The following is a 13,529-nucleotide window of genomic DNA, read 5'->3' as shown; positions in this document are numbered from 1 at the left end:
CCTAGGGGTCGGACCAGGCTCATTTATATAAAATATGATTGTCCTTCCCTAATGAAGTTTCACACCAAATATGGATGAAATCCATCCAAGGATGAAGGAGGAGTAGGATTTTAAAGCTAAAATTAAGAAAATTTGCCCTTTTGAGGCCCTGCCCCTCTGACCCTAGGGGTCGGACCAAGCTCATTTATATAAAATATGATTGTCCTTCCCTAATGAAGTTTCACACCAAATATGGATGAAATCCATCCAAGGATGAAGGAGGAGTAGGATTTTAAAGCTTAAAATAAGAAAATTTGCCCTTTTGGTGCCCCACCCCTCAGCCCCTAGGGGTCGGACCAGGCTCATTTATATAAAATATGATTGTCCTTCCCTAATGATGCTTCAAACCAAATATGGATGAAATCCATCAAAGGATGAAGGAGGAGTAGGCTTTTGTATAAATAGTCTTACGCACGACGCACGGCGGACGGCGCACGGCGCGACGACGGCGCACGACGACGGACGAAACACGATGACAATAGGTCATCCTGACCTTCGGTCAGATGACCTAAAAATATGTATGTCCGAATTGGGGGATAATATTCAAATATGTTGAATTATAAGGCCAGCAATATATTATAATCACAGTTTAACAACAATTTTCTAATCAGATAAAATAATTCCTTGTAATACACTAAATAAAACAAAATTTCATAAGGACTCAATTCTGAACCTGTTTGCTGATGTTTGTGAAGGTATAATCACATGCTTTTTAATTGCAGCAAATTGAAAATGAAAATTTCACTAATCGATAGTGATTAAGCTATAAAATCATGTTTTGAATAACCAGGGCCAAGATTTTAGTTTGGGATGGGTTTAGGTTAATATGAAACAAACATTTTTAATTGTTTCATATCAACAATAACAATTATATGCAATTAATATTTCCCAGTTCTTCTTTCAGTTTGATCATCATTTAATCCAAATTTTCAAATGACAAACTCGCTTAATTTTACCAGTAATCTTTTACTCACACAGGGCAACTTAAAAGTGAGAATTGATTTTTTTTTTAAATGAATCAAGTGGCAATATTTCTTAAAACTAAAAAATCTGTATGCACACAAAAATTGTCATTTTTAAAGGAGTTCTAATTTACAAGTTGTTTTCACGTCATAGATGAAACCCTCTAGGTGTACATCAGGAATGTGCAAACTTAATCTACAATCTTAATTGTATGGAATGCATAATGCTTAATTAAGTAAGCCCCAAACATGAAGATAATTATTCACAAATGAACAGGTACTCTACAGACTGTGCAAGATGTACATTCTTGTCCAGTCACCTTTGACGGCCTTTCTTTCGCCAGTAAATCAGCACAAATATGGACAGTGACTTTATCAGTGTAACATCTATCTTCTCCTTCCTAAAGCCAACCCTTCATTTCATTATATGTACATCAAACTGTCACAATCTCTATACATAGAAAATCATTCATAATTTTGGAGACAGGTCTGTGTCAGTACTCGAATGCCTTACTTACACTGGTAACAATGAGGTGACACCAAGTACATATATTTATCATGTATGTAATATCTTGGTTTATCCAAATTTTCTAAAATAAGAGGCTCAATGGGCCTATAAATATGACCTGAATCAAGCTCCTTATTAATGCACCTGCTTCTTTAGGTCTTTTTGTTATTGGTAAAAATAAACAATTTTTCTTATGTCATTTGAAAAAATATTAATTGCAACTTCATTTCAAGAAGCTGATATCTAATATCAGTTCTGTGTACTTCTTGGTTTTTGAGAATTTAAATCCTTTAAAGATTTCAGCTTGACCTTGAGTTTGACATTGAATGCAGGTCAAGGTCAATCAAAATAACAATATTGGTAGCACTAATTTGCTATATCCATCATGCCCAATATATAGTTCTCAGTGGGCCAAATTAATAACTTTTTGTGACTCCTGAAGATTTAAAAATACAAAATAAAATGCCATTTTCATCTTATCTTTATTAAATTTTCACCTCATCTTTATTTAGATTTCCAAAGAAGGATACTCGATCCACCAAGAAAATTTAGAAGAACTATGCTTATCAACATCTTAGCTTATGTGTTGAATATTTCAAATTACAGTTTGGGCAAAGAATTTCCAAGAAAAACAGACAAATACACATGTAGAAACACGGAAATAAATACACATTCCTGTCAAGTGCCCAGACCAGGAGTTAAACTCAATTCTCCAGTGTGCAAAACTACAGCTCTCCCGATCGCTACTGAGCCAAAGACACATACTCGGTCAGCTAATTATAGAGACTGTATTTAATGCTATGCAAAAGCCACATTGACCCATCCTTTTACATCTAAAGAGTCATCTTTGAAAAACTATTTAAACAATGGAAAACATTATGTGGTCTGTATAAACTAGCCACATTGATAAAATGACAGATCATGTCAATGTATTTGCAATAGATTTTTATGAAGCTAACGTTACTTAGTGGTTGATGAGAATTGTGATCTTAGGAGTCACCATGCATGTTCTGCTGTAACGAGAAACAAATAGGAACACTTTGGTGCAGCATGTTTTGTGTAATGAAGACAGATACGGTATTTAAATTTGATTGCATGTTAGATACCGAGATAGAATGAACGTGTGACACCTTTGTCAGACACCGTGTCTGCCTATATATCCTGACAGGAAGTGATAAAATTGTAATTTTGTTTCCTCCAAACCTAATAATAGTAATTTACTTATGATGTCATGATCAGAGTGGTGGAGGGTGATCGGAAACCAAAGCCATCGAGTGTGTCATCTTTGTATAATGTACGATTGGCATGTTCCCATGTTATGACCTTGAAGCCTCACAATGACCTTTATACTGATGCCAAACGAATAACAGTAAATTTATTTATTGATGTACACTGAAAGTTTAAAACATAACTCAATTTAAACATCCTAACACACAAGGTTTCACACGAAGCCAATTACTGTAAACATATATGTATTTGCAATTAGTGCAATTCATTAAAGATGCTCCACCGCCAACAGAGCATAAATTTACACAATACTCATCATTTGAACAATAATTGCAGGTGTTTAATCGCGATCATGTATATATATATGTCTAATTGAAACAAAAATAATAATTTAAAATAATTTATTTAGCTTTTGGTGCATTTACAATCAATATTTCATTCCATATCGGATATAGTGCCACAGATTTTTTTCAGGACGCAATTAATCATTTTTAATATTTTTATATACATACAGTCAAACCTCGATGTATCGAAGTTCAAGGGACCGTCAGAAAAACTTCGATACATCGAGACTTCGAATTATTCGTGGTTGAAATTAGACCGATGTTTTTTTTTACCATGACCAACTGTGGTAGTTGTGTACATGTCGTCTCTGTTCCGTAAACTTTATAATCATTGTACCACAAGCAAAACAAAATAAAAACGAAGTATGCAATTAATCACGTGTATTGATATCGTTAGCAATACATACGAATATTATAAACAAGACTTACGTGTACTAGGCCTAACCCATGTACAAGTGTTCGTTTGGTGACTATTTAAGCGATGGTTAATATTACGGAATGAATATAAAAACAAATACACGTCGTTAAACGAAACTAAAAAGGAGGAACCGAAAGCGCTACAACACCTACAAAATACTTCGATTTAGAATGATCGATTTGGTCAAGTATTTATGCTAAAGTTGTGCAATGTAACAGTTTTGAGTATGAGTTACTAATAATGTGGCTCGCTATTTACCGTTCCGTAAATTCTACAAAGCGCTACCAATGGCGGCGGCGAACATCAAAAACGATTAACTGTATCTTTGCCGTACTAATGATTTAATAACGCAGCTTGTAAAAACAAAGCACCGGGTATCGGCCTGATTATAGTGATATTAATTATCTTGATGATATCAAGCTAGCAACACAAGCTGTCATAATCCCTATTGTCCGGCGAAGGGCCGTCGCGAGACAGCTAGGTGTGACAGCATGCCGGGGGGTATCGGCGAACACCTGATCTGTACAGGTAAATTTTTATTCGAATCATCGAGTGTCAGTTACCTATGATTCTATAACAAATGGTCCATGAAAAATGTTCGATACATCGAGAACTTCGATTCATAAAACTTCGATTCATACATGGGTTAGTTAGTAATGTTATATAGTGAAGAAATTCGGGACCAGACAAAAAGTTCGATACAGCGAGAAATTCGATTCATCGAAGTTCGAATCATCGAGGTTTGACTGTATCATGAACTAAAATTATAGGCTCAAATTTTTTAGTGGTGGTAATGTTGTAAAGTAAGTAGTTCTTGTAACTGAAGAAAATACTAATTCATCTGCTCCTAGTTTTGCTAGAGAAAAAATACCTTTTATTAGCAGTGGAGCATTTTTAAAGAGGGATTGATGATCATATGTACACTAAAAAACTTTAAAATGTATAGGTATGTATGTTTCTTGTTTGTATAATAATGATATAAAAACTAACATACATTTGTATAATGCATTTCTATTTCAATTTTTCAATCATCAATAACTGTTGACCTTGAACTTTGAGCAAATGAGAACATTGCCATGGAAACCAAGTAAATGATTGACGGCTATCAGAAGTGATGATCAGGCCGATTATGACTACTGGGGATCAAAGGTATTAAACATGATTTAATATGTACATTTTATAAGCCAAAGAGACTATTCGGCCCTGGACACATTTGATCCCACGGGGATAAATCCAACATGAAAATATCATTTTCTGATGGACAGGCTTTATCAGTTGAGGTGATCCAACCTATTCATATAGCTTCAGTAGACAATCGTCGTTTATTTGAAGTTCTTGTCACCAACGGCTGAATATTTAAGTCAAGTGTACTGTTGTCATATTCACACCTGTGGCTGGACATCATTAACTGATTTACCTGAGATAGGACTATGACAGGAAGGATAGGGCCAAATTGATGACACTTAATTCACCTGCTGTTGTCTTGTATTATTGTCAAACGTAAACATAGAGTTAGGAATTCTAACACGATTCCCAAAAATAACCCCACGTTTGTCCTAGTGTGAAGCTGAGCGGTGCAGACAATCGTCTTAATCTATCACAGCCATCTGACAGTTTCTATGTTATTCCTGTAACTCAAGAACAAGTTATGTAACTCTATTATTGTTTCTGACATAACATTCTGTAGGTTAAAAAGGTCACAGAGATAGAGCTAGTCATTCTATTCTTCTACCATATTTACAACAATAAATATATCTTCACTAAACTGTAACTATATGTACTTTTTGTATCACAGACATTTTAGAAAATTACATCCAAAGTTTAAGTACATTTACCAAGACACAACTGTATCAGTGCAGACCAGCCCATTGCTCAGCTTCCTCAAGAGACACTAAGCATATACATGTATAAGAAGGAAGCTCTGAAGTAAGCTTTCATATATGACATTCTTTCTAGAGGCTGGTTGTCTATACAATAATATTTCTGCATGATGGCTATTTGAAATATCAGCTGTATCTGTGCAGGAAGGGAAGATGGACTTTTTACTCTTTAAAAACTAATTAAGTTAATACTGATATCAAATTTTTGTTTTCTTTAGAGACACATTATAATTAATGCCACTTAGAGGCTGCATTAACTTTGTGTTAAAATGTTTTTAATATTATGAATCTTCATGAAATTTCAAAATCAAGGAACGTTTCTTGGTACGATATATGATTTTTTCTATCAAAACTGGACCAATATATAGTTAACAACAACAAGTCTTTTAGTACAAATGTAGCACACCTTTTTTCTTTAAACTTGTCCCATAGTGTTTAATACAAATGAATCTATACCTTTGTTAGTCTAAGAAGTGTTAGTGTGTGTATATATATCTCTAATCCAAGAGTACCTTGTTAAAGGTTTTCTCACCTGTAACGAGTTTTATAGGCAAAAGAAATCTTACCTGTATCCCTTAAAAACAGGAAGTGCAATGACAATCACGCCCAAATGTTGCTTCCTGTTATAGTGTCTGATCATAACGTAATTCCCAACTCAATTTCAAGTTTTCAACTGTGACTTTGTGGTTCTTTGACAGGAGAAAAATAACAGAGAGACACATATATACACTTTCATATAATCACATATAATCCGGCAAGGTCTGAGGTCGCCTACAATTAGAACTGTAGGTCTATTTAGTGTCGCCTATATATCAAACTGTTCGGCCTTTGTGTCCCTCAGACCATTGAAAGCTGCTCCTAACCGTTCTCATACAATACTGATAGAGTCAGATAAGGCCACTAACCTATCATTACCATTTTACTGATTGGAAAACTCAATGACTTGTAACCACGTTTGAAAAATATGGCAATGACAGAGTGAAGTACTAGCTATGACTGATCATATCCTGGCTTGATTTAGACGAATACTTCTTCATCTACATACCGAGAATGCAGAGGGAATCAGAACTGGTCAACTGGAATCTTTGTAACAAAGGGGTTACATAGATATTTTATAATACTGTATTTGACCCAATAAGCGTCCATGTCGCTAAAAGGGCCCCTCCAGCTTTTTGAGGCCTCAATTTCAATTGCCGCCGCATAAATAAAGACCAAAACTATACAAAACTGTAAAGATTTGCAAAAATTCTTCTTATTAGTACCTTTTCACTTTTTGGGTCAAAAACTTTCTTGAATAGATGCCAGCTAGCTATAGGAGGTGAAAAAATATCAGAGTACCCATGCAGAGAAAACCACCAATTCAATCTGTGATCCAATTCTTAAATCTAAAATTACAGATTTTAAAAGAAAGGCTCCTTGGCTGAAGATTTTTTCCTTTCCTATGGGAAATTTTAAAGATGCTCCACCGCTGACAAATGGTATTTTTTCATTATCAAAAACAGCAGCAGACAATTTAGTATTTTTCTTCAGTTCCAAAAGTTACTTACTTTACACCATTACCGCTATTGAAAAATTTGATCTTCTAATTTACTTCAAGTTGAAAATACAAAAAATGATTAATTGCATCCCGAAAAAAATCTGTGGCACTATATCATATATGGAATAAAGTATTGATTGCGTATGACCCAAAGGCAAAATAAATTACTTCATATCATTTTTTGTGTTAATTAGACTTATGTATACACGATTAAACACTAATTATTGTTCAAAAGATGAATATCATTTATGCTTTCTTGGCGGTGGAGCATCTTTAAGGAATTCCATAAAGTTAAGGAATGTTTGTGAAACATGCCCCATGGCTCAGCCCAGTTTCATCAATATTCCTGAACTAAGGAATATCATGATTATTTAAAATAAAATTCTTCACAGGAATGATTATTTACAGTAGTAAACTTGCCTTCAATTTTGTAATTATCTTTCCTATGGATAATTTCCTTAAAGTTAAATAATGTTGATGAAACTGGGTTCTAGCAACTGCCTAACATTGTTTTTGAACTCACAACCTTGAAGCTAGGCCATTGGTGATATTTCCTGAATTAGTGCTGTGTGCAGTATACAGAAGGGGAATTCAGCTAGTTCCCATTGATTGATATTCCAGTTCTTAGATTATATCATATCACAATAAGTTGCTTCATTTTGAAGATGAGCCAAAACAATTTTAGAAAATTAATTACGGCCAATCAAAGGTAGAATTGTGAAATAGAGAGGGATATCTTAAGTCTTTTAAACACCAAATTAGGATTTTAAAGTCACGGTAAAAAAAGTATCTTGGAATATGGAAACAACATACCTAGGTATTTGTATAAATTTGATTATAAATAAATTTCAGGGGCTGTAGTGGCTGAATAATTAAGATGTCTTGACATATTACCACAAGCCCTCTACCTCTGGGTCACAAGTTCGAATCCCATGTGAGGCAGATGTCAGGTAGTGACCACTGGTACAGATAGGTAGTTAATTTTGTTTCCTGGTACTCTGGCTTTCCTCTACCATCTAAACCTGGCACATCCTTATATGACCTTGGCTGTTACAAGGACGTTCAACTAATCAAACCAAAACAAGAATAACTTACATAACAATTCTGGAGGAGAATCAACTTTGTATACTTACTGCACAGGTGCATAATTCTGGAATTTTCTAATCCATTGTTGTTATCCATATGCAATTCTGGATAATTAAAGGTAGCTTTCTACCTGGATTCTGTCAGGAAACAAGATTAAGTCTCTATCACAAATTAGTCCTGTAAAAGATAATAAAAGATGAGACTAACTTACATATCAATAAAAAAGGATAAAAGAAGCATGGTCTATATCTGTATAGCCTAAAGTTAATCTGCATTCTTAACATTTCAAATATCAAATGATTTATAAAAGTCACCAAGTCTATGTGTGTAAATGTAAATTTATATCATTTGATCTGCTTCTAAAATTCATTTAGTACAGAACTTCAAACAATAGAAGATATATGAGCATCATTGGAATTATGTGATGTACAATGGCCAGTATTTCAAAATTCTTCATGTGTATAAACATGGACTATAAGAATAGACATTTATCTTCTTTTAATTCATTCACCCCTGAACACACATTTAGACTCTTCAAAATCAAAGACTAGTTGAGTCTATTATTAAAAATTTCAGAGGTAAATGAGTTAAGATTTATGTGATAAACTTAACCCTGAACAGAAACCTTTGATAAAATATGTTTCAATGTTATTTTCTTTTGTAGCACAATAGAAATATTTTCACCTCTGTGTAACCATATGACTTTAAAGAGCAATTAAAATTCAACCAAGACAATTTGGAAAATAACTGTCTCCCCATAATCACTTCAATTTGTAGGTCGGAAACATCTGTCTGCAAGTGCATGTATATATTTGTCTGCGTCATATAAAATGTGTTCATTTGGTTTTATAGTGGAACTGGTTTGGTTTACTGCCCTATTAACAGCCAGGTTTTGGAGGTGGGGGAAAGCCAGAGTACCCGGAGATAATATAATCAACCTGCGATCATTACCTGGCACCTGCCCCACATTGGATTTTCAAACTCAGGACCCAGAGGGGGGGGGTTTATACATCGGGACATCTTAACCACTCCGCCACTTGGCCACCACACACCTCTTACTGCGGAAAAAAGTTGTTGTTTTTTTAATATTATTAATATGCTAGTTGGTAATGTGTGTGTGAACATTTGTATGAGCTACATGCATCTCTCATATGCAAAGTCAAAATGTTGAAAAGAATGACCTAGCTACTTGTATGTACATGAAGTCAAAATTAAAGTCATAGCAACCTACTTCAGCACATATTGACACATTGCAGTAATAGAGAAAGTTTACATAATCTCATACAATAAGGAGAGAATATATGATGTTGAAATCTTATAGATAGCTTAATGAGCACTTTTATTCCAGAGGAAATTCATGACAACTGAACGTTTTATTGTTATGAACCAAGTTCGACAGACATTAAACAAATTTTAAAGCATTTTACAACTCTGATTTTATACTACATGCAAGGTAACAGGTAGGAATTAGAAGAAAAACCTTGAAGCTATCAATGAAAATGTACAATGGTCTGGTTTTTGTTTTAATATAAAAAGCTCGCAGCAAGTGTAAATACATCGGTATACACTTTGTACCTTGAGAAAGTCTATGTACTAGCTGGTACCTGCATGATGAGATCTATTTCCAGATTTATCAGCACATCTGTCTAGCTTTTGTTCCCTAGACACATAACATACACCTGTAATTAGTACCACACTGTAGGTGATGTAACTAATTCTGTACTTAAATACGGCCAACAATTAGCAGACAACCGACAAACAGGCCTATGTAATAAATTATCATTTACCGTATCATCTCTATAAAAGATTTATAACATTTAAATTGTACATTTCAATATCTTGATTGAATAACATATTATGTCATCTGTTTGAAGTTGAAATAGTGACATCTACCGGTATTCAATTGATGAATTATCTCCCTTGTTCTACGTACCCTCCTGTGTTTTCAATGATTTTATACTATTACATTTAATTTCATATCAAATAGGTTAAATTATTACTGTATAGCTTTTTAAAATAAACCTTTTAAACAAGAGGCCCATGGGCCTTAACGGTCACCTGAGTTAGAATATATAATGAAACAAATAATAAAACAAATGAAAGACATAAAAACACTACATGCTCTATAAATTTGACCTTTTTAGACTATGAAGAGTATTTGCTTCCATCAAACCTGTGAACTTAGAGGTATTTTTTTAAAATTTGAATCCATTTGACCCTGTTTGGTCCTGCCCCTCTGGTCCCCCAGGGGGTCATCGAGGACGGATATGGATGTTAAAATGCTATATCTTAGGCTAATAATTCTAATCAAGTTTGACTAATTTCCTACGAAAATTGGGCAAATAATGTTCACAAATATGTTTTTCCTATATAAACTAAAGTAAACTTGACCCCTCCCCAGGGGGTAACGTAAGACCCCAAGGTCATATAATTCACAGTTTTTATAAAACACCTGAAGACCTTTCCATCTATAATTATTTGATTCTACTATATCCAGAATTTTAGAAGATTTTTGAAGTTTTAGCCTATTTGACCCTTTTTTGCCCCGCCCCTCTACCCCCAGGGGGTTGGCCAGGACCAATGTAGATATATTAAAATGCTATCTCAGGCTAATAATTCTAACCAAGTTTGACTCATTTCCTATGAAAATTCAGCAAAAAATGCTCATTAATGTGTTTTTCCTATATAAACTACAGTAAACTTGACCCCCTCCCCAAGGGGAAACAGGAGATCCCAGGGTCATATAATTTACAATTTTTATAAACAAACTTTAAGACCTTTTTATCTATAAAGTGTATTTGATTATACCATTTCCAGAATTTTAAAAGAATATTTTTGAAGTTTTAGCCTATTTGACCTTTTTTGGCCCCGCCCCTCTGCCCCCAGGGGGTCGGCCTGGACCAATATGGATATGATATTAAAATGCTATCTCAGGCTAATAATTCTAACCAAGTTTGACTCGTTTCAAATGAAAATTGAGCAAAAAATGCTCATAAATGTGTTTTCCCTATATAAACTATAGTAAACTTGACCCCCTCCCCAGGGGGAAATGTGAGACCCCAGGGTCATATAATTCACAATTTTTGTAAAGGACCTTAAGACCTTTCTATTTATGAAAAGTTTTTGTTTCTACCATTTCCAGAATTTCAGAAGAAGATTTTTGAAGTTTTAGCCTATTTGACCCTTTTTTAGCCCCGCCCCTCTGCCCCCAGGGGGTCGGCCAGAACCAATGTGGATATGATATTAAAATGCTATCTCAGGCTAATAATTCTAACCAAGTTTGACTCGTTTCCAAAGAAAATTTAGCAAAAAATGCTCATAAATGTGTTTTCCCTATATAAACTATAGTAAACTTAACCCCCTCCCCAGGGGGAAACGTGAGACCCCAGGGTCATATAATTCACAATTTTTGTAAAGGACCTTAAGACCTTTCCATTTATGAAAAGTATTTGATTCTACCATTTCCAGAATTTCAGAAGAAGATTTTTGAAGTTTTAGCCTATTTGACCCCTTTTGACCCCACCCCTAAGGCCCCTGGGGGTCAGTCATAGAAAATTTGTTAATAGGATTAAATGGCCATCTCATACTGATAATTCTGACAACATTTGACTCATTTCCTATTACAAATGACCAAATAATGCGCAAAAAAGTGTTTTCTCAATATAAAGTATAGTAAACTTAACCCCCTCCCCAGGGGGAAACTAGAGACCCCAGGGTCATATAATTCACAATTTTTGTAAAGGACCTTAAGACCTTTCTATCTATGAAGAGTATTTGATTCTACCACATCTGTGAGTAGAGAAGAAGATTTTTGAAATTTTACTCAATTTTACCCCTTTTTGCCCCTCCCACAGCCCCCTGGGGGTTGGGGACCATATAATTCACAATTTTGATTGGCCTTATGCCTTAGAAGGTTTGTGCAAAATTTCATTGAAATTGCTTCAGCAGTTTTGGAGAAGAAGTCGAAAATGTAAATTGTTTACGGACATACGACGCACGACGGACGACGGACGACGCACGACGGACGACGGACGACGACGGACAAAAGGCGATTAGAATAGGTCACTTGAGACTTCGTATAGCTTTTTAAAATAAACCTTTTAAAATAAATAGCCAAAAGCTACCATTACCAATATTATTCGATAATTAATTCTTCATTAAGGTTTGCGTTTATGCCGTCCCCATGTCCTTTCTATGAATAGAAAATCAAAATTATCCTTAATTTTTTTCTGAAAACCCAATCAAATTACATAAAGGGCCCCATTTTATCTGAGGAAGATCCCATTTTTGGAACACTGAACGCAAAGCCTGCTCCATGCATTAAGTTGAGATGCAACACTGAGAATGCAAGTGTAAATGTGATTATAAGCAAAGGCTCTCATTTACATTTGATAATTGCATATTATTTTGTTTATACATTATGGGATTAGTGGATTTCTATTTATATGCAGACAGACAAAACAGAAAATGCCAATGCAAATGCGACAATTCCCCTTGTCTACATCATTTGCAAATTGCATAACATGCACCCTTCAGCCTTTTTTCATTCGCATATGTGCGAAGTATACATGCACTTTTTGATAGTTTCATCATGGAGTTTAGTGCATTAATTGGGCATAAAAAATCCACGAATGTCAGCATGATTTTATTATCAAAATTTTATACAAATCTGTCATGTTTATTCTTTTTTTTTAAATTTATTTATCATTGATATTTTTAACATAAATCAAGATTTTGTATCCATAGTATTTGTTAAGCCTGTACAACAGATACCATATGAGACAAAGATAAAGATATATTTGTTTGTTTTTGTTTATGCCTTGTCTCCTGATAACAGCCAGGGTCATTAAATGACCTGACAGCTAGTTTAGGATGTGGAGGAAATCCAGAGTACCAAGAGAAAAACCACCAACCAACGGTCAGTACCTTGCATCTATTAGATGAATTCAAACTCAAAACCCTGGAATGGAGGGCGATCTATGTTGGAACACCCTACTCGGCCACCACAGCACTGTGCATAAAGATATTCTGTAATTGCATATTACAGAGTTATCTGCCCTTGCGGCTAGGTATTGATTGTGACGGAGTAAACAACGTGAATTGCACACACAAAATCATGATGTTAAAATAGACACCTATCCGCAGGGGAGCTAACTCTGAAATATGCAAAGATGGAATAATTGTAGCTTGATCATTCTGATAATCGATAGGTCAAAGCTTTAAAAACTCTGTACAGAAAATGTCACCAGTCATTGTCTTACATTTACATTGATTACATGTATCAAGCTGTAACATAACCGTTACATTGATCTATAATCACAAATATTATCTTCTGTAAACTAATTTTAGGGGGAAAATGAAAACGTTAAAAATAACATTTATCCGAGTTTTGTTATTCATATTAGCCTACTCGTTAAACATGCGACTTTTCATGAATTTTCATAGTGACATCATCTAGCTGTTTTGATGCATGAAGTCTATTGAAGATGACCAAAAATGTTTTCATCTACAAATGTATTAATGTCAAA

The 13,529-nt window shown here is 34.5% G+C and overlaps 1 protein-coding gene across 3 annotated transcripts in view; it reads right to left on the bottom strand.

Annotated features, from left to right (window-relative positions):
* LOC138333134 (semaphorin-2A-like) overlaps nt 1-13,529 on the bottom strand; it is a 140,608-nt gene that overhangs the window by 122,734 nt on the left and 4,345 nt on the right. For 2 of the 3 annotated variants that reach the window (XM_069281295.1, XM_069281297.1), the window contains exon 2: nt 8,049-8,178. The gene's annotated coding sequence lies outside the window, so the exon portion shown is untranslated. Of the gene's footprint in view, nt 1-5,944; nt 6,076-8,048; nt 8,179-13,529 lie in introns of those variants that run through there. The other variant, XM_069281296.1, reaches the window with a different exon arrangement.

Source organism: Argopecten irradians, chromosome 10, assembly GCF_041381155.1.
Source record: "Argopecten irradians isolate NY chromosome 10, Ai_NY, whole genome shotgun sequence".
NCBI classification, from domain to species: Eukaryota; Metazoa; Mollusca; class Bivalvia; order Pectinida; family Pectinidae; genus Argopecten; species Argopecten irradians.
This window is presented reverse-complemented; position numbering and strand designations above follow the sequence as displayed.